We start from the raw sequence: 27471 nt of genomic DNA on the forward strand, positions 1-27471 counted from the left end.
ATTTTTGTTTTCTATTATAACAAGGAAATAATACATTTCTGTATAAGTGTATATATGACTTCCCTAACTTAATTATAGCAAAATTATTGACCAAAAGGCACTTTAGTACAAAAACAGGCTATTTAAGGAATATGGGACCCCATTTTATTTGCTTTTTTAATGGGAACTGAACTAATAAATTTTGCTACTAGGTATTTTACTATTCCATTGGTTAAATAATATTACTTTGTGGAACTCCTCTTCACAGGTATTATATGTTCATTTATAAACTTTGTATAATATGTTTTATAATGTAGGTAAACAGAGTTTGATGAATAAATTAGTAAAAACATTTTTCCCAAAGACTGCATTTGTATTTTAATAGCTTTGTAATTAGTAGTAAGCTCTTTGGAGTATGAGAGTACAAATAATAGAGTATTATTAGAAGCTATTTCCATCATAGATGTGGTTAAGAAAATCCATGTCATGGTTAATAATTATCATCTTAATAGGTTGTTATTGCTATAAATGTAGCATTTTGCTATTTTACCCTGCTGTTTTCATTGCCTATACATACCGCTGCTTCAAATAAACTGAAGAAAAAAGCAAGGTAAAGGTTATTTGAATAAAAGAGGGTACATATCTGAAAACTTCACAGAAAATATCAGAATCACATTGGCAAATTTTTAATGATATATATATTTTTTCTGCAACAAGCAATATGAAGTAAATTTGTTCTTGCTTAGGGGAAAACCTGTAGGTTGGGTGGGAAGCTGTGGAGATTGGACAAGTAAAAGTCAAACTGGATGTGGTGGGGTTTCTGTTGAAATATTGAATTTCTGAAACAGTTGTTTCACAATAACTTTGTACATCATAATTCTTATAATATTTTTAAACTACTATTTTATAAAAGAAGATCTTGAAAAACATTATTATCAATTTACTATTATACATAATTTTGTAGAATTTCAGAGATCTAGCTCTAATATCAATATGTGTGTATGTGTCACTATCTCCACAATTCATTTTGTTTGTTTGTTTGGTTGGTTTTAGGAGGGCCACACCCAGTGACACTCAGGTGTTATTCCTGGCTATGAACTCAGAAATTGTTCCTGGCTTGGGGACCATAAAGGCCCAGGGAGATCAGACCACAGTCCTTTCTAATTTAGCATATGCAAGGCAAATGCTCTACAGCTGCTCCACTGCTCCTGCCATAATTTCTTTTTAAAATATCTCTCAATGTTGGATATAAACAAATCATAAAAAGGAACAACATACAATTAAGTTATTGGAGCTAAAGTTTTTGTCTAAGTGCTAAGTATACATTGGAGAGGGGTAATTAGGATAGGTTATTGGGTCACGGGTAGAGAGAATTAAGTACTCTGGTAAGAAGCATGGTGTTGGGATGATATATGCCCCCCCAAAATATAACTAACAGCATTGTAAATTCTATTACTTCACCAAAATGGTTAAAAAAAAACCAAAATGCCCCGAAACTTTACTATTATTGTAACTATTTTAGCGAAACTATAATAAAAATAAAATAACTAACTTAAAGAGTAATAAAAATTGGCTTAATAAATTACATCAATTCATTTTGAAAAAATGAATTCAAACTTTGGATTCATTACCTCTGATTTGGGGGAAAGAAAACAATATTTTGAAGATTTTTCTTTTGATTTAACAAGGTACAAGGGGAAAATATAAAAATTCATAAATGGGGCCGGAGAGATAGCATGGAGATAAGGCGTTTGCCTTTCATACAGAAGGAACGGTGGTTCGAATCCGGGCATCCCATATGGTCCCCTGTGCCTGCCAGGGGTGATTTCTGAGCATAGAGCCAGGAGTAATCCCTGAGTGCTGCCAGGTGTGACCCAAAAACCAAAAAAAAAAAAATCAATAAAAAAATTAAAAAATTTATAAATGGAACAAGATGGCCTGGAGATATTTGACATGGTTGAGAGAGGAGGTGGAAGATGGGTGGAATTGAGGTGGGAATGTTGCACTCTTGAAGGGGGGGGGTGTTCTTTTCATGACCTAAACCCAACTACAATCATGATTTTAATCATGGTGCTTAAATAAAAATAATATTTTTAAAAAATATTAAGGGCATCAGAATATGGACCATTTTGACTTTCTTCCCTTACAATTGGGAGGAGATAGTTCCAAGGCTAAGTTATTGATGGTTACATCTTGCCTTACCCTTATATTTCATTCCATAGTTGTTGTTTTTTATGTAGTGGCTCTGGATTGACTATATAGATTCTGTGTCAAAAGTCACATTGTGCCAGTTCTTTAGCAAGTCAGATCTAGAGGGGTCTTCTTAATGAGGATAAATAACCTTCACATATTATCATAAACATAATCTTTAAATTTAAATGATAAAATTTTTGAAACATGAAAAAAATTTTGAATATTTTTGAAAAATAAAGTGGCTAAGAACTGAGAACCCAAAGGAAATTTTTCAAGAGAATTAGTGAAACTTATAAGGTCTTTAAATCAGGACAGTATGTTTGTTGAATGAAAACAAATTCGATCCCACTAAAATACAGGTGTAGGTCGAATGATCATAAAAAAAAGGCAAGCAGAAGCTGAATTCTCTAGTGAATTTTTTCTTTATGTTCCCCTTTTTATTTTTCTAGGTTCCACAAATTATAGACTAAGTTTAGAAGGAACTCTTTAGACATTTTTCATTTTGTTATTCTGTAATGTGATTTTATCAAAAAAGTATATTCATTTAATAATATATATACTATTAGTATATATTATAAAATAGTATATATAGTATATATTAGTATATACTATATAATATTAGCATATATTATATAGTAGTATATATATTATATGTATATATATGTAAGTTTTTGGGGGCCACATCCGGTGATGCTCAGGGATTATGCTCAGAAATTGCTCCTGGCTTTGGGGATCATATGGGACTCAGGGGGATTGAACTATGGTCCATCCTAGGTTAGCACATGCCAGGCAAATACCCTACAGCTTGCACCACCACTCTGGCCCCATATTTAGTAGTATATTTTTAGTATATGGATTTTTATAGATCACTGACACCAACTTCACTAACAACAGCAACTTCCATTACATTTTAATTCTCAGTTAATGTTTCCTAATTGACAGTTGTAATTCTACAGCATTGGCTCTAACCAGCATTTCTGAATCAGATGATGACAAATATAAAATTATGAATAAAACCAGAAGTTTTATCGAGAGCAAGATAGGGTTCATAGATGCATTATACCAAAATATATGCTATATAACAACTTTGTAAATTAAGTGTTTAAAATGTTCATTTCTTCATAAAAAATAACAAGTAGCACTTATTGAAAGCAAAATTTATGCTAAGTTTATATTGGTCATTGCTAATTTTCTAACTTTATTGATCACTTAGTAAATTATTTTTGATAATTTAAAATATTTGCAAACAATTTTATTGAATTGATGTATGTCTTCTTTATTATTGAAATAAACTATTTTCTGTATAAAATATTTTCCTTTATATACAATTTATTTTGACTTAGTTTTTGATTTAACTTGTCATTTTTCACATTAATTCATTTGAACATGTAGTTTCCTTCTGAATAAGCTTTTGAATTTCTAGTTTTCAATAAGAATATCTCATAGGCACTTAGAGTATATTATAGCTTTTTAATCATGTATCATATTTTATATTTTAAATTATTTAAAATGACTTCTAAAGTTTATTTTTACATATTAAATAAAACCAAGTTTTAATAAATTTTCTAATATTTGGGCAGCTGTAAATGTAGTATAGTATTAATTAAATAATATAGTCATAAACCACTAGTTAAACTATACCTTGTCATATATTAAATTTAAATTTACATGAAGATCTGCTTCTTAAATTTCTGTTCTGTTCTGCTGATATGTCAATACTTGTATTAATATCACAGATTTTTAAATGGGTTTACAAAATGTTATTTTATAAGATAAAATAAATTCCAATTTTTAATAATTTGCTTATGTTGAGCACTCACCCTTCTCTGTAGTTTAAATATAATTTAAGAAAAACTAATAGCAATAATTAAAACAAAATTTTATTGGGAACACAAATATAATTGATTTAAATATATAGTCATTTCATAATATGTATTTGTTTTTACTCTTATTAGCATAAAATTTGAATTTTAGCTGAATATATTGGTTACCTGGAATAGTCTGTGATAGGTTTTGAAAGTACACAAGGTTTGTCCTTAGGTTCTGGTAATGCACTCAATAATTTCCCCTAGAAAACTCAGATATCATGACCAGTATGCTGTAGGTTTCTGTCTTTTATTTAGCAACACTTTTATCCTTTTTTCTTCTAAATTTATATTATTTGCCAATGACAAAGTATTGTTATTTTACCTTATACTAGAACAGTCAAGCAAGATTTCTTTGGAATAGTGCTATACAGTTTCTTTCCATATTAGTTATTTCAAATTGGTTCTCTCTCTCTCTCTCTCTCTCTCTCTCTCTCTCTCTCTCTCTCTCTCTCTCTCTCTCTCTCTCTCTCTCCCCCCCCCCGGTGGGGCTAATGACCAGTTTACACTAGAAAGTGTTCAGGAGTTATTCCTCATTCTACTCAGAAATACCTTCTGCTCAACAGTATTTTGAGACCATATGTGTTGCTGAGGATATGAACCAAAGCTGATCATATGCAAGAAAGAACTTACCATCTGCATTATCTTTCCAGACTATGTCTTTGTTGTTTCAAATCACTTGCATTGCTTTCATGAACAGAACTACTGCAATATAGCTCTTTCTATACAGCTGCTCTTAGAGTTTCAGAATCTGTTCATTCTTTCTAGTTGTTGTAGTAGTAGCCTAGACTCTTTAAGATGCTAGTCCTGGAATACATCCAGGAATTCCTTGCTCACTTCTCAAATGACCTCTATGTTATCTGATATTTTATGTTTAGATTCTTAACCATTCAACTTAAATGGGTTCTTTTTCCTTTTTCTTTTTTAAAAAAGAAAATTGTTATCACATAATACTTTTTATTTACTCTGAAGTATGAAGTAGTATCATCAATCAAGATTGGCAGAGGATTTGCATCTCCCTGATAATTAGTGATGTGAAGCTTTTTTTGTTTTCACCAGTCTCACCAGTGCAACATTCCCATCACCAATGTCCCAAGTGTCCCTCCTTTCCACCCCACCCTGGCCTGTGCTCTAGATAGGCTTTCTACTTCCCTCATTCAGTAACATTTTGTTATGATGGTTCTCAGTGTAATTATTTCTCTAACTGCACTCATCACTCTTTTTGGTAAGCTACATGCCATGAGCTGGACCTTCTAGTCCTCCTTTCTTTTGGCTCTGAGAATCATTGCAAAAATGTCTTTTATTTTTCTTAAAATCCACAGACGAGTGAGACTCTTCTGTGTCTATCTCTCTCCCTCTGACTTATTTCACTCAGCATGATAGATTCCATATACATAGGGTTATTTTTCATTTAAGTTCCTTACACCATAATCAATATTCTATAGAGTACTATTTCTTTGGTAAATTACCTTATTTTAACATCATGGTTTACAAACATGCTTATAACACAGGGGTTATTATTTCACAGTTTAAAATGTGTTCATGATTGGGTTTTAGTCATATAATGTACAACACCACTCAACCGTGCACATTCTCATCATCAGTGCCCTCATTTTCCCTCCTGCCTTCTCTCTGCCTTCTTCCCTGCCTGCCTCTGTGGCAGACACACCATCATCCTTTTATCCATTTCTTCCTTTTATTTACTTTTAGAAATAGTGGCTTGGGCTATCTTTAGTGAAAGGGTATCACGCTTATCATTTTATCTTTTTTCAGCACCTGTTCTTGCCAGAGTAATTATTTTCAACTATCATTGTCTTAACAAGCCCTTCTTTTCCCTAATTACCCTTCTCCATGATTTGTGGTAAGTTTCCTACCACAAACTTGTCCTTCTGGCCCTCATTTATATTGTCTCTGGATATTAATATAATACTCTCTTTTTAAAATATCTTACAAATGAATGCAATAATTCTATATATATCCCCGTCTCTCTGAATCATTTCTCTCAGCATAATACTCTCCATATTCATTCATTTGTTGGTACATTAGATTTGCATTACCAAGCAACAAGTTAACTACCACAGCAGCTTTAAAATTATCCATTTGGGGAATACATCAAAGTAAAAAGCTTTTGCACAGTAACAGAAACTTAAACTGGAAAAGAAAGACAGCCTAGTCGGATAAAAGAAAATATTTTCACACAGTACATAAGAAAAAAAGATTTACTTTCATGATTTATAAAGCACTCACAAAACTCGATACAAAAAACAACTAATAATCCCATTCATAAGTGAGGTAAAGAGATGAACAGATATTTCCCCAGAAGATATATAGATGTTCAACCAGCATATGAAAAAAATTCTCATTGTCATTCATGATTAAGAAAATGAAAATTAAAACAGTGAGATATTTTCCCATTTATATGAAAATGACACAATTTAAAAGTATCAAAATACCAGTGCTGGTAGGCTTGTAGTGAGAAAGATACCACACACTGTTGGTGGAAATGTTGTCTGGCTTAGTCTTTACGGATAGTAATATAGAAATATCATGCACAAAATATGAATATAGGACTATCATAGGCTCAGTGATTCTACTTCTTGGCATCTAATCCCAAAACACAAAAACATTAATTCAAAAAGTTATATGTGCATCTATTTTTGATCACCATATTTAGTACAATAGCCAAGATATGAAAACAATACTACATTTTAAGTGATCATACTTTTCTGATGTTTGACTTCCCTTCAAGTAAGAAAGGGTGCATTTCTTCTATAATTGAAACTGAAAGTCAGTATTATGGCAATAATACTGTAATTATGAAATAATAAATAATAATAAATAAATAATAAATAATAAATATAAATAAATAATAAAATAAATAAATATAAAATAAAAAATAATAATAAATAATAAAAATAATAAATAATAATAAACTTTATATGCTCAGAATTTTTTTTTGGGTGTTACTTTGGCTCTGTGTTCAGAAATTACTCCTGGTGACACGGGGCACCATATGGGATGCTTGGATTTGAACCACTGCCTGTCTGGAATTGGCTGCATGCAAGGCACACACCCTACTGCTGTGCTATCTATCCCTAACAGATCTCCAAGTAACAGTGAACTTGAATGTAGAAAATATGCCTCAATTGCCTGCTTTGTTTCTTTAAGCTACCTAATATCAGAATTGAATAAAAATTTTACAAAGTCAGTGAAGGTCCTTAATGGTGTGAAGATAATTGGATGAGATTCTCTTCCATATAATTCGTAGTGACAACTTGTCTGCTGGCAATCTTTGTGATCTCTGAAGCCACTTTAAAAACTGAGTAGTAAATAGAAGGATCAATAACTAAATAGAAAACTAAATAAAATGAAACATTTGGGGGAATTTCTCATAAAAACTCTAAACTATGCTCAGCATTTTGTCTAACAGCAGCCCATTATTAGAGGGTTATATGGCCTATTGTAAGAATGATGGAGCATTTATACTTATTGACAAAATAGTTTAAGTTTTTGGCTAAGACACTAGAGGATTACTTAAGATGAAAACATAGTCAACTTTAAAGTTGCTAATATTAATCAAATCACCTTTTATTGTTAGAGTAAAGGCAGGCATTGAGGTTACGGGATCACAAATTTAGCTTCATATACTTTTTACATATGGGAATTTGCTGCACATATGCATGTTTACATAAGTGGAAATGCACATACACTGGTACAATAACAGATAGGAATTATAGTATTTTAATATGGAACTCGGACATATAAGTGATTAGTATTTGAAAACATTTATCACTTTTAATGTATGGGTAAAGTTGAGATTTAATAAACAAAATCACAAATAATTTTGGCAGAAACCATACACAAGAGGAAAGGTACTTTTTCTTTTTGAAGTCTCTCTCACTTTATAATTCCTAGAAAAGGCAGTGTAAAAATATTTTATTTACTTAAAATTACTTATTTCTAATTACTTTAAACACTTTGAATACAAGATTATTTATAATATTTTTTCACAGTTACAGTTACAAAGATGTTCATGATATTCAGTTATATAATCTCCAGCACCCTTCACCAGGGCACATTTCCCATCACATTTTACCCCTGTTTCCCTCCTGCCCTCTCGCATCCCTCATCCCTGCTTGCCTCAGTGGCAGACATTTTACTTCTCTCTCTTTCTTTATCTATTTATCTCTTTTTTATTTCCTCTTTTTCCATTTCCATCTTTTAGACACCAGGGTTTGTGATATAGTTACTGAAGGGGTATCATTTATAACACATTTAACTATTTTGACACCCAGTTCTTGGTAGAGTGAACATTTCCGACAGTAATTGTCACAGTAGTTCCTTCTTTGCCCTAACTTCACTCCCCTGCTATCTGTGGCAAATTTCTACTATGGACTGGTCCTCCTGGTCCTCATCTCTATTGTCTATGGATATTACTCTATACTATCTACTAACTTTTTCAGCTTCCTCTGTTGTGCTATGGATGAGACAAATAGATGATTGGTTCCTGTTACTGAATCTCTGTTTCTTCACACAGAATGAAGTGTCTTGCTTAAAAGCAAAGACCTGGGCCCGGAGAGATAGCACAGCTGCGTTTGCCTTGCAAGCAGCCGATCCAGGACCAAAAGGTGGTTGGTTCGAATTCCCGTGTCCCATATGGTCTTCGAGCCTGCCAGGAGCTATTTCTGAGCAGAAAGCCAGGAGTAACCCCTGAGCATCGCTGGGTGTGGCCCAAAAACCAAAAAAAAAAAAAAAAAAAAAAAAAAAAAAAGCAAAGACCTGCTTAATTAAAAGAATTTTTCTTTGTTTCCAAACCTAAGGTATTTTTCCTTCTGCCCCTACTTTAATTAAATAAATTGTCATTTCATTAACTTAATCATAAGCTTCTTTGATACACTCGTGGAGGAATTAGTTTTCACTATCACTGACCTCCTGTGAGCAATCTCACCTTAAAATAACAGAGTCTTTTCATTCTAAATTCAAAGACAGACTTGCTTAGATCTCTGATGAAGACCCCAGGATGTAGTCATAATAAAACATTGCTTGGGAATATAGTTATGAGAACTAGTCCATCTATTATAAGTTATTAAGTTTAGCTCTCATTTTTAATCATGTGTAAAGCTGGGATATCTTTTTTATTCTCTGAACTAAGCTAGTCTTTCATTCTAAAAAGTACAGCAAGGCAGAGCAGAGTACCATCAATTCTTTTGACGATTGACATATAATATGGACATTTTTCGAAGTGATCAATAGGAAAATCACTTCAATATTAGTGCAAATTAATTCCAAGGAAAAATGTCTCCTCCTATTTTCAAAGAAAATAAATTCAGAATGATTTCTTCTGACCCAGAGAAATTTCTTTTTTACTTTTCTCTCCTACTGTTTTTAAAAAAGTAGTATAATTGAGTTTTAATATGTGTATTATAGTCTCTAAAGAGCCAGTGTCTGGGTATAAACTTATTTGAATTCCATTTTTATTTCATGTATCAATGAATAAAGTGGTCATCCTGAAAAAAAATTCTTGCCAGCTCTTTAATATAAATGCATTGAAAAGACTGGAAGAACACAGATGGAATTTTGAATCCCAAGAGGATTTTTCTGCATCTGAATACAGCGGGATAAACAAAAATAAGCGAAGTTATGTTTGACTTGCAAATTTGTTATGAAATAAATATGGAATGCTTCAATGCCAGTTGTACTGGCTCCTCATCTCTGAAATAAAATTGCAAATTTATTTTGTCTTTCATCCTTGAAAGTTCTTAAAATTTCTATATATTATGGGTAACAATGTTCACTAGAAATAGGGAGAAAATATATGAGTGACAAAGAATGCTGCCCCATCTTTTATAATATTGTAAACTATTTGAATTTTTGGAAAGAAAATAAACATTCCCCCAACTGTCAAAAGGATGCAATTTGCCAGTTTTTATCTTTTACTTTAAATCATATAAAGTTTTAATATCTTTTGATAATACTGTATATGATCTTATTAAAAATATTTTTATTAATTAAAGTTTTTGTAAACCTATTAAAATAGCTTCATAATTTCATAATCTTAGAGTTTTAAACAGATGTTAAGCTTTATATTAAATATTTGACATTGCAGTATTGTTTTACAAAAATTCTGAGACCTATAGTTTATATGTATTCAACACCAGGAGAAAAAAATAAAACTAAATAAATTTACATTATTACATAAAAAGAAATAATTTAATAGGAACTGTTAACATTATTCTTTTTCTTATTTTTTTATCTTTATTTAAACACCATGATTACGAACATGATTATAGTTGTATGATTACAGTCATGTAAAGAACACCCCCCTTCACCGGTGCAACATTCCCACCACCAATTTCCCAGATCTCCCTCCTCCCCACCACCCTACACCTGTACTCGAGACAGGCTTTCTACTTCCCTCATTCATTCACATTGTTATGATAGTTTTCAGTGTAGTCATCTCTGCAACTGCACTCATCACTCTATGTGATGAGCTTCATGTCCTGAGCTGCACCTACCAGCCCTCATCTCTCTTGTCTCTGAGATACTGTTAAAAATGTCCTTCATTAGGGAGGGACTACAGAGCATGAAAACCGGCAAGACTTTGCAAAAGCCGGCTCCCTGTGTGTGACACCAGGCGGGGAAAATCCACGAAAGTACACCGGCCCAGTGGGGCCCAACTGTGAAAAACTGTGAGTGTGACCTGTCTATGTCTGCCTACTGTCCTCTTGCGTGAAACTCTTGCGAGTGGGGCAAAAAGAGGCTCCAGCGGAGCACGGTCGCTCCGCTTCGCTACGCGGCCGTGCATTCTTTCTAAGGAAAGAACACCATTGCAACAAAAAGGAAAAATTACACTAAGAATGGTGATATATCACAGAAGCAAACATTTCTCTCCGGACTGTCTTCTCTGTTACACGCTCGGGCCTAAGATTTGATCCACTGTGAGGCTTCATCCACGGAGGACTCCCCTCCCTTAGAGGCAAGTCAGCCCATCCAGAAAGGGAGGAGCCAGAGGAGTGTGCTGCCTGCATCATATAGACAATGAATACCACCACAACACGTAGAAAAACCCACAATACAAGTGTGACAATGGGGAAACAACGCAGGCCAGCATCAGACAGAGAGAATGAAGATGACAATTCTGAGGACCAGATAATGACCAACCAACTAATCAACCTCTCAGAAAAGGACTTTAGACTAGCAATATGGAAGATGCTCAAAGACCTCCAAGAAACCATGGATTGAGTTGAACAGAACACTAATAAGAACCAAGAAAATATGAAGACAGAAATCACAAAACTCCAAACTGAAATAACATGTCAACTAACAGGACTAAAAAAGTCAGTAAACGAAGTGAATGACAAAATGGATAAGCTCTGGGACAGGGTATCAGAAGCTGAGAATAGACTTGGTGCTGTGGAAGATGAGATACATAACAATTCCATACAGCTGGAGAGATTGGACAAAAAACTTAAAGCAAATGAGCAGACGATGGAAAAATTAGTCAAAGAATGGGAACAGATGAAAATAGAAGTCTATGATAAAATCAACAGAAATAACTTAAGAATCATTGGAGTCCCAGAGACCCAGGAAGAAAATTTCCAGGAAGAATCAATGGTCAAGAACATCATTAAAGAGAAACATCCAGAGCTAAAGAATATAGGTGATCAAATCCTGCATGCTCGAAGAGTACCAACCAAAAGAAACCCCAGAAAAAACACCCCAAGACACATGCTAGTCACAATGACAAATCCCACAGATAGAGACAGATTTCTGAAAACACCAAGATCAAAAGGGGAAATTACATTCAAGCAAGCATACTTGAGATTTACAGCAGACCTTTCACCAGAAACACTCAATGCCAGAAAGCAGTGGTGGGATATTGTGACAAGACTAAATGAAATGAATGCTTCATTCAGAATACTATACCTAGCAAAACTCACTTTCCGGTTTGACGGAAGAATACATGGTTTCACAGACAAAAAACAGCTCAGAAACTTCACAGACACCAAACCAGTCTTAAGAGAAAAACTGAAAGACCTAATCTAAGACAAGACTACCCAAAAGACACACCAAATTTCGAAATAAAGATGGCGTTAAATCCCAGGACAATCTTTCTCTCAACGTCAATGGACTAAATGCACCAGTTAAGAGACACAGAGTGGCTAAATGGATCAAAAAACTCAATCCAACCTTCTGCTGCCTACAAGAAACGCACCTGAATAGTCAGAACAAACATAGACTCAAAATAAAAGGCTGGAGAAAAATTATCCAAGCAAACAACACCCATAAAAAAGCTGGAGTGGCCATACTAGTATCAGATAATGCAAACTTTATACTCAGGAAGGTTGTAAGGGAAAAAGATGGATATTTTATATTAATCAAGGGGTACGTAGAGCAGGAAGAATTCACTCTCCTAAACATATATGCACCGAATGAGGGGCCAGCAAAATATTTAATACAACTATTGACAAAGCTGAAAAATAATATCAACAACAACACAATAATTGTGGGGGACCTTAACACGGCTTTGTCAACACTGGATAGGCCAACCAGACTGAAACCCAACAAGAATATACTAGACCTGAGGAGAGAAATGGAAGTAAGAGGCCTAGTGGATATATATAGGACACTCGATCCCCAGAAACCTGGATACACATTCTTCTCCAATGTACATGGGACATTCTCCAGGATAGACTACATGCTGGCACATAAAACATACCTCCATAAGATCAAGAGGATAGAAATTTTGCAGACTACCTTCGCTGACCACAAGGCTCTGAAATTATTTGTAAACTCCAAAGGGACTCAGAAGAAACATTTTAACACCTGGAAGTTAAACAGCCTCATGCTCAATAATCAGTGAGTCCGAGATGAAATCAAGGAGGAAATCAAAAGGTCCCTGGAAACAAATGAGAATAAAGACACAAACTAGCAGAACTAATGGGACATAGCAAAAGCAGTACTGAGAGGAAAATTTATAGCTTTGCAAGCACACATCATGAAGAAGGAGCTTACCTGAGTAGCTTAATGACACAGCTAATAGAACTAGAAAATGCTCAACAAAAGGACCCAAGAGTAGGAAGATAGAAGGAAATAACAAAGCTGAGAGCAGAAATCAACGAAGTGAAAACCCAAAAAACAATCCGAAAGATCAACGAAAGCAGAGTTGGTTCTTTGAAAAAATAAACAAGATTGATAGAACACTGGCAAACCTAACAAAGAAAGAGAGCGAAACTTGAAAACTCGTATCAGGAATGAAAAAGGAGAGATCACTACTGATATGACAGAGATTCAAAGGGTAATCAGAAACTACTTTGAAAAACTCTACGCCACTAAAAATGAGAACCTGGAAGAAATGGATAAATTCTTGGACTCTTATAATCTTCCACGGTTGAAGGAAGAGGATGTAGCATATCTAAACACCCCCATCACCACTGATGAAATTAAAACAGTAATCAAATGTCTGCCGAAAAACAAAAGCCCAGGTCCAGATGGATTCACTAATGAATTCTATCAAACTTTCCAAGAGGAACTACTGCCAATCTTGGCAAGACTCTTTCATGAAATTGAACAAACAGAAACACTTCCAAATAGCTTTTATGAAGCCAACATCACATTGATACCTAAACCAGACAGAGATGCTACAAAAAAAAGAAAATTACAGACCAATATCGCTGATGAATGCAGATGCAAAGATCCTCAACAAAATCCTGGCAAAAAGGATTCAATGCCTCTTTAAGAAGATCATCCACTACGATCAAGAAGGTTTCATCCCAGGTATGCAAGGCTGGTTTAACATCCGTAAATCTATCAACATAATACACAACATCAATAACAAGAAAAATAAAAACCACACGATCATATCACTAGATGCAGAGAAAGCATTTAATACGGTCCAACACCCATTCTTGATCAAAACTCTCAGCAAGATGGGAATGGAGGGAACCTTTTTCAATATAGTGAAGGCCATCTACCACAAGTCAGTGGCAAATATTATCCTCAATGGAGAAAAACTAAAAGCCTTCCCTCTAAATTCTGGCACAAGACAAGGCTGTCCTCTCTCACCACTCCTATTCAACATAGCACTGGAAGTACTTGCTATAGAAATTAGGCAAGAAAAGGATATCAAGGGAATCTAGATAGGAAAGGAAGAAGTCAAGCTCTCACTGTTTGCAGATGACATGATACTCTACTTAGAAAACCCTAAAGACTCTATCAAAAAGCTTCTAGAAACAATAGACTCATATAGAAAGGTGGCAGGCTACAAAATTAACACACAAAAATCAATGGCCTTTCTATACAGCAACAGTAATAAGGATGAAATGGACATTAAGAAAACAACCCCATTCACAATAGTGCCACACAAACTCAAATATCTTGGAATCAACTTGACTAAATATGTGAAGGACCTATAGAAGAAAAACTATAAAACTCTGCTCCAAGAAATAAGAGAGGACACGTGGAAATGGAAACACATACCTTGCTCATAAATTGACAGGATTAACATCATCATAATGGCAATACTCACCAAGGCATTATACAGATTTAATGCCATCCCTTTAAAGATACCCATGACATTCTTCAAAGAAGTGGATCAGATACTTTTGAAATTCATTTCGAACAATAAACACCCTCGAAAAGCTAAATCAGTCATTGGGAAAAAGAATATGGGAAGAATTACTTTCCCCAACTTTAAACTGTACTACAAAGAAATAGTTATTAAAACAGCATGGTATTGGAATAAGGACAGGTCCTCAGATCAGTGGAATAGGCTTGAATACTCAGAAAATGTTCCCCAGACATACAATCACCTAATTTTTGATAAAGGAGCAGGAAATCCTAAATGGAGCAGGGAAAGCCTCTTCAACAAGTGGTGTTGGCACAACTGGATAGCCACTTGCAAAAAATTGAACTTAGACCCCCAGCTAACATCATGTACGAAGGTAAAATCCAAATGGAATAAAGACCTCGATATCAGCCCCAAAACCATAAGATATATAGAACAGCACATAGGCAAAACACTCCAGGACATTACAGGCATCTTCAAGGAGGAAACTGTACTCTCCAAGCAAGTGAAAGCAGAGATTAACAGATGGGAATATATTAAGCTGAGAAGCCTCTGCACCTCAAAGGAAATAGTGCCCAGGATACAAGAGCCACCCACTGAGTGGGAGAAACTATTCACCCAATAGTCATCAGATAAGGGGCTAATCTCCCAAATATACAAGGCACTGACTGATCTTTACAAGAAAAATACATCTAACCCCATCAAAAAATGGGGAGAAGAAATGAAAGACACTTTGACAAAGAAGAAATACACATGGCCAAAAGACACATGAAAAAATGCTCCACATCACTAATCATCAGGGAGATGCAAATCAAAACAACAATGAGATACCACCTCACACCACAGAGAATGGCACACATCACAAAGAATGAGAATAAACAGTGTTGGCGGGGATGTGGAGAGAAAGGAACTCTTATCCGCTGCTGGTGGGAATGCCGTCTAGTTCAACCTTTATGGAAAGTGATATGGAGATTCCTCCAAAAACTGGAAATCGAGCTCCCATACGATCCAGCTATACCACTCCTAGGAATATACCCTAGGAACACAAAAATACAATACAAAGACCCCTTCCTTACACCTATATTCATTGCAGCACTATTTACCATAGCAAGACTCTGGAAACAACCAAGATGCCCTTCAACAGACGAATGGCTAAAGAAACTGTGGTACATATACACAATGGAATATTATGCAGCTGTCAGGAGAGATGAAGTCATGAAATTTTCCTATACATGGATGTACACGGAATCTATTATGCTGAGTGAAATAAGTCAGAGAGAGGGAGAAAAACGCAGAATGGTCTCACTCATCTATGGGTTTTAAGAAAAATGAAAGACACCCTTGTAATAATAATTTTCAGACACAAAAGAGAAAAGAGCTGGAAGTTCCAGCTCACCTCAGGAAGCTCACCACAAATAGTGATGAGTTTAGTTAGGGAAATAACTACATTTTGATCTGTCCTAATAACGAGAATATATGAGGAAAATGGAGAGCATGTCTAGAGTACAGGCGGGGGTCGGGTGGGGAGGAGGGAGACTTGATACATTGGTGATGGGAATGTTGCACTGGTGATGGGTGGTGTTCTTTACATGACTGAAACCCAAACACAATCATGTATGTAATTAAGGTGTTTAAATAAATTTAAAAAATAAAATAAAAAAATGTCCTTCATTTTTCTTAAAGCCCATAGATGAGTGAAACCATTCTGCATCTTTCTGTCTCCCTCTGACTTACTTCACTCAGCATAATAGATTCCATGTACATCCATATATAGGAAAATTTCATGACTTCATCTCTCCTCATGGCTGCTTAGTATTCCATTGTGTATATGTACCACAGTTTCTTCAGCCACTCATCTGTTGAAGGGCATCTTGGTTGTTTCTAGAGTCTGGCTATTGTAAATAGTGGTGCAATGAATATAGGAGTAAGGAAAGGATTTTTGTGTTGTATTTTTGTGTTCCTGGGGTATATTCCTAGGAGTGGTATAGCTGGATCGTATGGAAGCTCAATTTCCAGTTTGTGAAGGAATCTCCATATCACTTTCCATAAAGGTTTTACTAGACGGCATTCCCACCAGCAGTGAAAAAGAGTTCCTTTCTCTCCACATCCCCGCCAGCACTGCTTGTTTTCCTTTTTTGTGATGTGTGCCAATCTCAGTGGTGTGAGGTGGTACCTCATAGTAGTTTTGATTTGCATCTCCCTGACAATTAGTGATGTTGAACATCTTTTCATGTGCCTTTTGGCCATTTGCCTTTCTTCTTTTTCAATGTGTTTGTTCATTTCTTCTCCCCATTTTTTGATGGGGTTAGTTGTTTTTTTCTTGTATAGTTCTGTCAGTACCTTGTAAATTTTGGATATTAGCCCTTTATCTGATGAGTATTGGGTGAATAATTTCTCCCACTCAGTGGGTGGCCTTTGTATTCTGGGCACTATTTCCTTTGAGATGCAGAAGCTTCTCAGCTTAATATAGTCCCATCTGTTTATTTCTGCTTCCACTTGCTTGGAATGTGCTGTCTCCTCCTTAAAGATGCCTTTAGTCTCAATGTCCTGGAGTGTTTCACCTACATGTTGTTCTATATACCTTATAGTTTCAGTTCTGATATCAAGGTCTTTAATCCATTTGGATTTTACCTTTGTACATGGTGTTAGCTGGAGGTCTGAATACGCTTTTTTGCAAGTGGCTAACCAGATATGCCAACACCACTTGTTGAATAGGCTTTCCCTGCTCCATTTAGGATTTCTTGCTCCTTTATCAAAAATGAGGTGGTTATATGTCTGAGGAACCTTCTCTGAGTACTCAAGCCTATTCCACTGATCTGAGGTTCTGTCTTTATTCCAATACCATGCTGTTTTTATACTATTGCTTTGTAATACAACTTAAAATTGGGGAAAGTTTTTCCTCCCATATTCCTTTTCCCAAGGAGTGCTTTAGCTATTCGAGGTTGTTTGTTGTTCCAGATGAATTTCAGAAGTATTTGATCCACTTCTTTGAAGAATGTCATGGGTATCTTTAGAGGGATAGTATTAAATCTGTATAATGCCTTGGGGAGTATTGCCATTTTGATGATGTTATTTCTGCCAATCCACCAGCAGGGTATGCGTTTCCATTTCCACGTGTCCTCTCTTATTTCTTGGAGCAGAGTTTTATAGTTTTCTTTGTATAGGTCCTTCACATTTTTAGTCAAGTTGATTCCAAGATATTTGAGTTTGTGTGGCACTATTGTGAATAGTGTTGTTTTCTTAATGTCCATTTCTTCCTTATTACTATTGGTGTATAGAAAGGCCATTGATTTTTGTGTGTTAATTTTGTACCCTGCCACCTTTCTATATGAGTCTATTGCTTCTAGAAGCTTTTTGGTAGAGTCTTTAGGGTTTTCTAAGTAGAGTATCATGTCATCTGCAAACAGTGATAGCTTGACTTCTTCCTTTTCTATTTGGATTCCCTTGATATCTTTTTCTTGCCTAATCGCTATAGCAAGTACTTCCAGTACTATGTTGAATAGGAGTGGTGAGAGAGGACAGCCTTGTCTTGTACCAGAATTTAGAGGGAAGAATTTAATTTTTCTCCATTGAGGATAATATTTGCCACTGGCTTCTCGTAGATGGCTTTGACTATATTGAGAAAGGTTCCTTTTATTCCTATCTTGCTGAGAGTTTTGATCAAGAATGGGTGTTGAACCTTATCAAATGCTTTTTCTGTGTCTATTCATATGACCATGTAATTTTTATTTTTTTTTGTTTATGTTGTGTATTATGTTGATAGATTTACGGATGTTAAACCAGCCTTGCATTCCTGGGATGAAACCTACTTGATCAAAGTTAATGATCTTCTTGATGAGGCACTGGATCCTGTTCGCCAGGATTTTGTTGAGGATCTTTGCATCTGTGTTCATCAGGGATATTGGTCTGTAATTTTCTTTTTTGGCAGCATCTCTATCAGGTTTTGTTATTAAGGTGATTTTGGCTTCATAAAAGCTATTTGGAAGTGTTCCTGTTTTTTCGATTTCATAAAAGAGCCTGGCCAGGATTGGTAGTAGTTCCTCTTGAAATGTTTGAAAGAATTCATTCGTGAATCCATCAGGGTCTGGGCTTTTGTTTTTGGGTAAATTTTTGATTACAGTTTTATTTTCCTCAATAGTGATGGGGGTGTTTAGATATGTTACCTCTTCTTTGTTCAACCGTGGAAGGTTATATGAGTTCAGAAATTTATCCATTTCTTCCAGGTTCTCATATTTAGTGGCATAGAGTTTCTCAAAGTATTCTCTGTATACCCTTTGAATCTCTGCAGTATCTGTAGTGATCTCCCCCTTTTCATTTCTAATTCGCGTTATCAAGTTTCTCTCTCTCTTTTGCTTTGTGAGTTTTGCCAATGGTCTATCAATCTTGTTTATTTTTTCGAAGAACCAACTTCTGCTTTTGTTGATCTTTCGGATTGTTTTTTGGGTTTCCACTTCATTGATTTCTGCTCTCAGCTTTGTTATTTCCTTCTGTCTCCCTATTTTTGGGTCCTTTTGTTGAGCACTTTCTAGTTCTATTAGCTGTGTCATTAAGCTACTCAGGTAAGCTCCTTCTTTCTTCCTGATGTGTGCTTGCAAAGCTATAAACTTTCCTCTCAGTACTGCTTTTGCTATGTCCCATAAGTTCTGATAATTTGTGTCTTTATTGTCATTTGTTTCCAGGAACCTTTTGATTTCCTCCTTGATTTCATCTCGGACCCACTGGTTATTCAGTATGTGGCTGTTTAACTTCCAGGTGCTAATTTTTTTCTTCTGGGTCCCTTTGCAGTTCACATCTAACTTCAGAGCCTTGTGGTCAGCAAAGGAAGCCTGCAAAATGTCTATCCTTTTTATTTTATGGAGGTATGTTTTATGTGCCAGCACGTGATCTATCCTGGAGAATGATCCATGTACATTGGAAAAGAATGTGTATCCAGGTTTCTGAGGATGGAGTGCCTTATATATATCTAGGAGGCCTCTTTCTTCCATTTCTCTTTTCAGGTCTAGTATATTTTTGTTGGGTTTCCACTTGGTTGACCTATCAAATGTTGACAAGCCTGTGTTGAGGTCTCCCACAATTATTGTGTTATTATTGATATCCTTCTTCAGATTTGTCAACAATTGTATTAAATACTTTGCTGGTCCCTCATTGGGTGCATATATGTTTAGGAGAGTGATTTCTTCTTGCTGTACAAATCCCTTGATTAGTACATAATATCCATCTTTGTCCCTTACAACTTTTCTGAGTATAAAATTTGTGTCATCTGATATTAGTATGGCCACCCCGCTTTTTTAAGGGTTTTGTTAGCTTGAATGATTTTCCTCCAGCCTTTGATTTTGAGTCTATGTTTATTCTGGCTATTCAGGTGTGTTTATTATAGACAGCAGAAGGTTGGCTTCAGTTTTTTGATCCATTTCGCCACTCTGTGCCTCTTAACTGGTGCATTTAGTCCATTGACATTGAGAGAAATAATTGTCATGGGATTTATTGCCATCTTTGTGTAGAATTTTGGTGTGTTTTTTGTTCTGTCTTGTTTTTAGAGTAGATCTTTCAGTTTTTCTTTTAAGACTGGTTTTGAGTCTGTAAAGTTTTTGAGCTGTTGTTTATCTGTGAAGCCGTGTATACATCCTTCAAACCTGAAAGTGAGTTTTGCTGGGTGCAGTACTCTTGGTGAAGCATTTATTTCATTGAGTTTTTCCACTATATCCCACCACTGCCTCTGGCCTTGAGTGTTTCTGGTGACAGGTCTGCTGTAAATTTCAAGGATGCTCCCTGGAATGTAATTTCCCTTTTCGATCTTGCTATTTGCAGTATTCTATCTCTATCTGTGTGTTTCATCATGGTGACTAGGATGTGTCTTGGGGTGTTTCTCCTGGGGTCTTTTTTAGCTGGTACTCTTCGGGCATGCAGGATTTGTTCACATGTTTTCTTTAGCTCTGGTAGTTTCTCTGTGATGATGTTCTTGACCATTGATTCTTCCTGAAGATTTTCTTCTTGGGTCTCTGGGACTCCAATGATTCTAAAGTTGTTTCTGTTGAGCTTATCAAAGACTTCTATTTTCATCTGCTCATATTCTTTGAGTAAATTTTCCATTGTCTGATTCTTTGATTTAAGGCTTTTTTCCAACCTCTTCTGCTGTGTAATGTTGTTATGCATCTCGTCTTCTAAAGCACAAATTCTATCCTCAGCTGCTTTTAACCTGTTGGAAAGCTCATCCATTGTGTTCTTCAATTCATCTACTGAGTTTTTCAGACCTGTTATCTCAGACCTGATATTTCAGTTTTGAGTTTTCTGATTTCTATCTTCATATTCTCTTGATTTTATTAGTGTTCTGATTTATACTTTCTTTGATTTCTGTTAGCAACCTCCATATTTCTTCTCTAAACTCCTTTTCTGAAAGACTGCTTAGGTAGTTGGCCATTGTTGGGTCATCAGAGTTTCCATCTTCATTCTCTATGGTTGAAGTTGGTCTGCATAGTCTCCCCATTGTCACACTTACGCTGTGGGTTTTTCTACATGTTGTGGTGGTACTCATTGACTAGGTGGAGTGCGCGGCCGCTAAGCGAAGCGGAGCGGCCTTGCTCCGGCCCCCAAACACTCACCTCAGCCGAGGCAAGCCGTCAGGGGATGAATGACAGAGAAGATCAAAGTTCCCAGGTTGATGCAAGCCCGGGGAAGCCCCCAAATGTCTGCCAAGCTAAAAAGTTTCTTATCCACAACTCCAGCAGCAAAGACACACCTCAGCCGAGGCATGCCTTGAAGGGATTAATGCTGGAGAAGATCAAAGTTCCCAGGTTGATGCAGGCTGGGGGGGTCCCAAAATGTCTGCCGAGCCTAGGGGCCCCAGCAGCCAGCCTTATCCATAACTCCGGCCCCCAAACACTCACCTCAGCCGAGGCAAGCCGTCAGGGGATGAATGACAGAGAAGATCAAAGTTCCCAGGTTAATGCAAGCCCAGGGAAGCCCCCAAATGTCTGCCAAGCTAAAAAATCTTTTATCCACAACTCCAGCAGCAAAGACACTTAACATTATTCTTTTTTGAACAAAAAAGGATTGAAATTTTCACTGCATTATAATATATCAATAAAATTTGGAAGAACATGCTTTAAGAATGATAAATATTTTTCTGCCTTTGAATTCTTTAAGAATATAAAGCAAACTTGTATTTGTCCTTTTCAATGTTGGTTAATTCAAACTCATGTTTAGTCTAAAAAATTCAAGACATTTTTGTGCTTTACTCAATATAGAATGCAGTCATCTTTTATAGAATAAATTAAGCTTTTATTTTCTTTCTTTTCTTGGGCATGAAGAATTGCTCTATATTCTTGAGCTAGTTTTGTCTCTCATTTACCTGGGACATTCTACAGCTAATGTTGACATCTTTCTTTATTACAGTATTCTGTGATATGTAATTACTTTAGCTCAATAACTTATCAACTTTTAAAACTTGAAAGAATTATCATGTTATAACACTCTCCAATTCAACTGTGTTCTCACTCAGCCAGTACAATCAATAATTTTAATGATAATTTATGAAATCTGCATAAGAAAAATTATACAAAGCTTCATAGAAATATCATTTACATAAAATGAGGTATGTGTTTTGTCAAAAGACATTATCATTTTAATAGACATTATTTTATCCCACTCATTTGTTTGTCTTTTAGCTTTAAGCCATGTTTCTTTTGCCATCCAAAAAATTTTTTGATGTAATTTCATTTGTTTAGATTTGATTCTGTAGCTGTCGCCATTGACATCGTATCATTGAAGATTTCTTTGAAGTTTAAGTTTTGGAGCATTTTGCCTAAGTCCTTCTTAATATACTTTATAAATTCAGGTCTGACCTCAAGGTCTTTGATCTACTTTTGATTTTTGTGTAAGGTATGAAGGAGATCTGGCTTTGAAATCTGTCACTCCATTGATTGCCAGGTTGATTTGACTAATCTGACTGGATTTCCCTTTTCCCCTCACTGCTCCAAGTATATTCCACCTAAAAAGTTGCTTGCTTAATCAAATAGGTAGCCTTTCCTGAAAAGACATTATTTTGGATTGGAATTATCTAATTAAATGATAAATCTGGAGTTGTTAAAATACATTTATAGAAATATATAGCTATAAAAGGTTTGTTATTGGGGAGATTAGATATATTTCTTTTGATGAATTCTTGAAAATGTACCATGAAGAAACAGTCTTAAAGCATATCATTTTAAATGTTGTTACATTAAAATTCATGTTGGCCAACAAATCGAAAGTGAGAAAATATGTAACTAAAATCCCATATAGGAAAATGAGTACTACAAAGCAGAAGAAAATGAACAAGATGTGCGAAAATCTTTTCATTGTGCTATCCCACTACTAATTCTGAGAATGCACTGGTTCAAGTTGGTGTAACATCTGCCTTTTTTTATTTCTTATCTATAAACCTTAACCAATGCTTATAGTGCCCCTGCCTAACAGTTCTAGAGTTTGATGCAATTCTAGCATAAATATTAAAGGAGTTTTTAATTCTCTAATAAATGTTGTAGAATATATTTTGTATATTATTTATGAAATATAATCTGCCTTATTTTTTGTAGCTACACCAGGGTTTACTGAAGGCTTACTCAGAATCTCATTTGGTATGGTTCAGGAGACCACATGGCATGCAAGGGATCCAATACCTGTCAGGTGCATGCCTTGGCCTCTGGACTATATCTCTAACCATAAGCATATAAACTCTATAAATCAACTCTAATAATTATATACCTAAAGAATAAATGTTCAATCAAGAACTATTTATTATAAAATATCCTGTTTGAAAAAAATTAAGTAGAAGGAAAGCAGAGAAAGCAAGAAAAAGTAAAAGTGATAAAAGAGAACCAATGATGTGTTGACCAAATTCTTAGAGCATCAACATAAAAATTCCCCCTGAGATGTCAGGGAATAACTCAATGTTCAGGACTAAGTGACTCAAGTTTTTTTAAACCCTGCCATGACTTGGTCACCTATGCACTATTGGCATAATACCATTGTGCCCAGGCAGGTCTGCACTCTTGAGCTCTGCCAGGAAGTGCTCATCCAATTGATCCAATTGGCCATAGTATCTTCAGGAGTGGCTGGAGTTTTCTTTTTTTTAAAACACATTTAGAAACCTCTCTGTGTAAGAGTAACTTGAATAAAATTATCTAGATAATATTTACTTCCATGCTATTGTATTCAATTGAAAAGATGACAAATTCTATGCTGATTGCATGTGGTAATAGCATGCACTTTTGTACTATATATAGAAAGGGAAAAACTTCAGTTTTTTTTTTAATTTGGAGTACTAATGATATAGCTATGCATTAGAGCTCATGTTTGCATCTATGAGGCTCGGAGTCTAATTTATTTTACTTATTTTTTATCTTATTATCTAAAACTCAATCTTTTCTTATTTATATATTCAATAAAAGGAACATCCATGCATTTGTCTATGAGGATAGTCAGTGGAGTGAAGTTTCAACATAGCTGCACTTAATATAAATACTATTGCTCAAATTGAAACTGTTTAAAAACAATTCTTGAAGATAAAATTTAGGGATTGTATTTATAAGTTTCTTTATTTCCTGGCTGATAATTATGTAGTGGAATTACCTTCAGAAAGGTAAATTTCCTTATGCCTTATTTATATGTAATATTATGGAATGTATTATTAATACGTATTGTGGTTTTGAAACTATGGGAGGTTTTATAAATATATAATAAATATTAATTTTATTACATATTAAATTATTAAATAACTATGTATATTTACACTAAATTAAATATATGTCTATATATATTTCTGCTACTCTCATTGATTCTTCACAAGCAAAACTGTAAAATATAGTTTAAAGGTAATTTTATAAAATATTGATTGTAGGTTTTTCACTATAATAGATCATTAGAAAAATTAGTTCAGTCACTAAGAATGGACACTAAGTTTAATTCAGTTCAGTCACTATTTCAATAATCTTAACCAAAACATATTCTTACCTCCTGTACAATGTGGACATATGAGTGTCAAAATCCTGGTGATATTAAAATATAAATTTTGATTTATCCCAAATTCAACAAGATCTTGTTGGGAAAAATGTACTGATATTTTAAGCATCATTTAACACATATTTTGTACATTATGTGTTATATATTGAAATCTAACAATAAAGCAAGCAAGATAGATAAAGAGGTGCTAAGTGAATCATAAAAAGAGAAAGCATTTATAGTACCATAATTTATTGAAATTAAAGTTAACCCATTTAAATTCATACAAGTGGTTCAATCCTTGAACCACTTTGCAAAACATTTTACAGTTTACAAAAGTTTAATTTTTTTGCTCATGTATTTCTTATATTTTTAGTTGATTAAAATAAATTTTTAAGAAATAAAAGTACAAAATGCAATTAATAGAATTATCAGCTTAAAATAAATATAATTACTCAAGAAAATTACAGTATAAATAGAATATTAATTACTATGTAATGAGATAACAGTTTGTAGTATTTAATGTAAGAGAGTTAAACTTTTATGTTTAAAAATTCATACTTCTTAGGGGCCTAACCTATAGTTTAATGAGTATTGTACTTGCCTTGCATGAGATTGGACCTAGGTTTCCCGATACCCTGTAAAATTCTCAGAACATAATCAAAAGTAATCTTTAAGCAAAAAGGTAGGAGTAAGCCCTGAGCATCACTGTGTATGACCTCAAACAAACAAAAATAAACAAACAAAAATTCAAATGTGTCAAAATGCAGTTTAATATATGTCAACTCATGTTAAATGAAACAATACATTAATACTCAAATGACTATTTCTTTAACAAGTTCAAAATATTGCATTCAAATAAAACTTGATACTACCAGGGTATCAAAGTTGCTCTTTTTATTAAAAAATATGGTATATATATTTTACAGACATCTTTCTCTATATATACATTTACATAAAATGAGAACTGAAATTTTATAAAAAAAGATGATTTTACTTAGACTTTACAGTAGAAAATTGCTATATTGGTGTTATACTAGAGATGACTGTTTCTTCCAGTTTCCTTACAATGTGAAATACTAGATATTTTGGCATCCAAATGTAATTGTTATTCTCTGATAAGGTAGTAAAAACTGGCTTTTTGGTGAAATCACTCTGAAATTTAGTCTATTTTAAACCAATTTCTTTTGTATTTTACTATATTCCATAGACACCAAGAAATTATATTCATTGAAGTACCATATTATTTTAAAATTTAATATAAATAAAGCCAGGAGATAATACATTAATGAGGGTGTATACAGGCCAGGCCCTGGAATTACATGTAAGCTTGTGCATGATGAGGTATATACAACATTGAGCATCACTGATGTGGCCTGAGTAACCCCTTCTGTGTAAAAAGAAGGTGAAACACCACAACAGTTCAAAAAGAGGAATCAAATAAGATATCCAGTGAGCACTGTAGCAATAAAAATATGCACCACATAATTGCCATGGTCATGAGATAGAAAATATAACAAGGTGCATAAAGGAGGAAGAGAAAAGAAGAAAGAGTAAATCTATAAATAAAAAATGGACAACTACTACAATATCCACCCCAAAACAAAGAAATAGACAAAAACTAGATTAAAAAAAGGATTATTTAGTGCTTTTTGTCTCTTCCCCCCACCCCCGCATAGGCACAGTAAATATAGGGGTCATTCGAAACAGGAATCCCCTTGGCCTAAGTTAATATACAGGGTTTCTACACCCTTGGAATATATTGTCATGGGATAATCTATAGACTTCTTTCAAGTTCATTTACTCTCCCCTTGGTGCTTTTGTGGCATATGGAAGACTTCTGCTCCGATCTGGATGATAAAAACAGACCTCTAAATCTAGAGGTCTCAGTCTGTGCACAGGTCAAGGAGTGGAACTTATGTTGAAGTCTTTCTTTGTGATTTTAGATGTTCTGTTTCCTCGGTGTCATTTTAATCTGTCTTCTGTGGTTGGTGGTCTTGGTCCTTGTGCTGAACCTCAGATAGAGCCTGGGATATGGTCTTTTGTTATGTTTTCAGAAGACCTATTCAGTTGCAATTGCCTCAGTCAGGTCTCGGGAATTAGAGGTCATGATTGTTGTGCAGGACATAGAGCAAACCCTAGACTAGGGCTTTCTTGTTGGTCCCAGAATACATATTGCCCGGTCATGGTTCTGTCAGCCAGTCACCTGTAGATCACCTTCTTGGCTTTTGCACAGCCCACCGTGTGATAAGTCTTCTGATTTTGTTTTATCATTCGTTGGTAAAGTAGGATAACCTGTTCTTATGTCCATTTGTTCCCAATTTTCTCGTTGTCAGGATATCATATTAGAACTGGTACATGTTCTAGTTCGAGTAGTATTCAGGATATCCCAGATGGGATTTGGTTCCTGTAGTTGTGAAGAATGGTGTCATTTCTATGTCTGGGGTTCAGGGTTCAAGTCTGGACAGTCGGTGCCTAATCTTCTAGAGTCTAAGATGGATCCACATGACATATTTTCAAGGTGGGAGATTCCTCATTATTGTAAATAAGTATGAGTACTTATCCCTAGTACATAAGAGCTTGTTTATATACGTGATATTTTCCCTTTTTTAGTGTGCCTTTTCAGGAAGAAATGGTGCATCATTATATTGCCGGTGCATTTGGGGGTGAAAAGAGAAGAACAGAGAAACAAGTCTCACACCCAAAAACCATAAAAATAGAAATAAAAATATATATTTGCTCACATGTATAGTGAAAAATGATTTTAAGTAAAATGAAATAAAAAATAAAAAGGTAGTATTATACAGGTCTTATACTTATGATGGAAGTATAGGTTTCCCCATTGCCTTTTGAGATTTTCTTGTGGGGTGTGGGTTCCCAGGCACCTTT

This window comes from Suncus etruscus, chromosome 4 (assembly GCF_024139225.1).
Source record: "Suncus etruscus isolate mSunEtr1 chromosome 4, mSunEtr1.pri.cur, whole genome shotgun sequence".
In the NCBI taxonomy this organism is placed as follows: Eukaryota; Metazoa; Chordata; class Mammalia; order Eulipotyphla; family Soricidae; genus Suncus; species Suncus etruscus.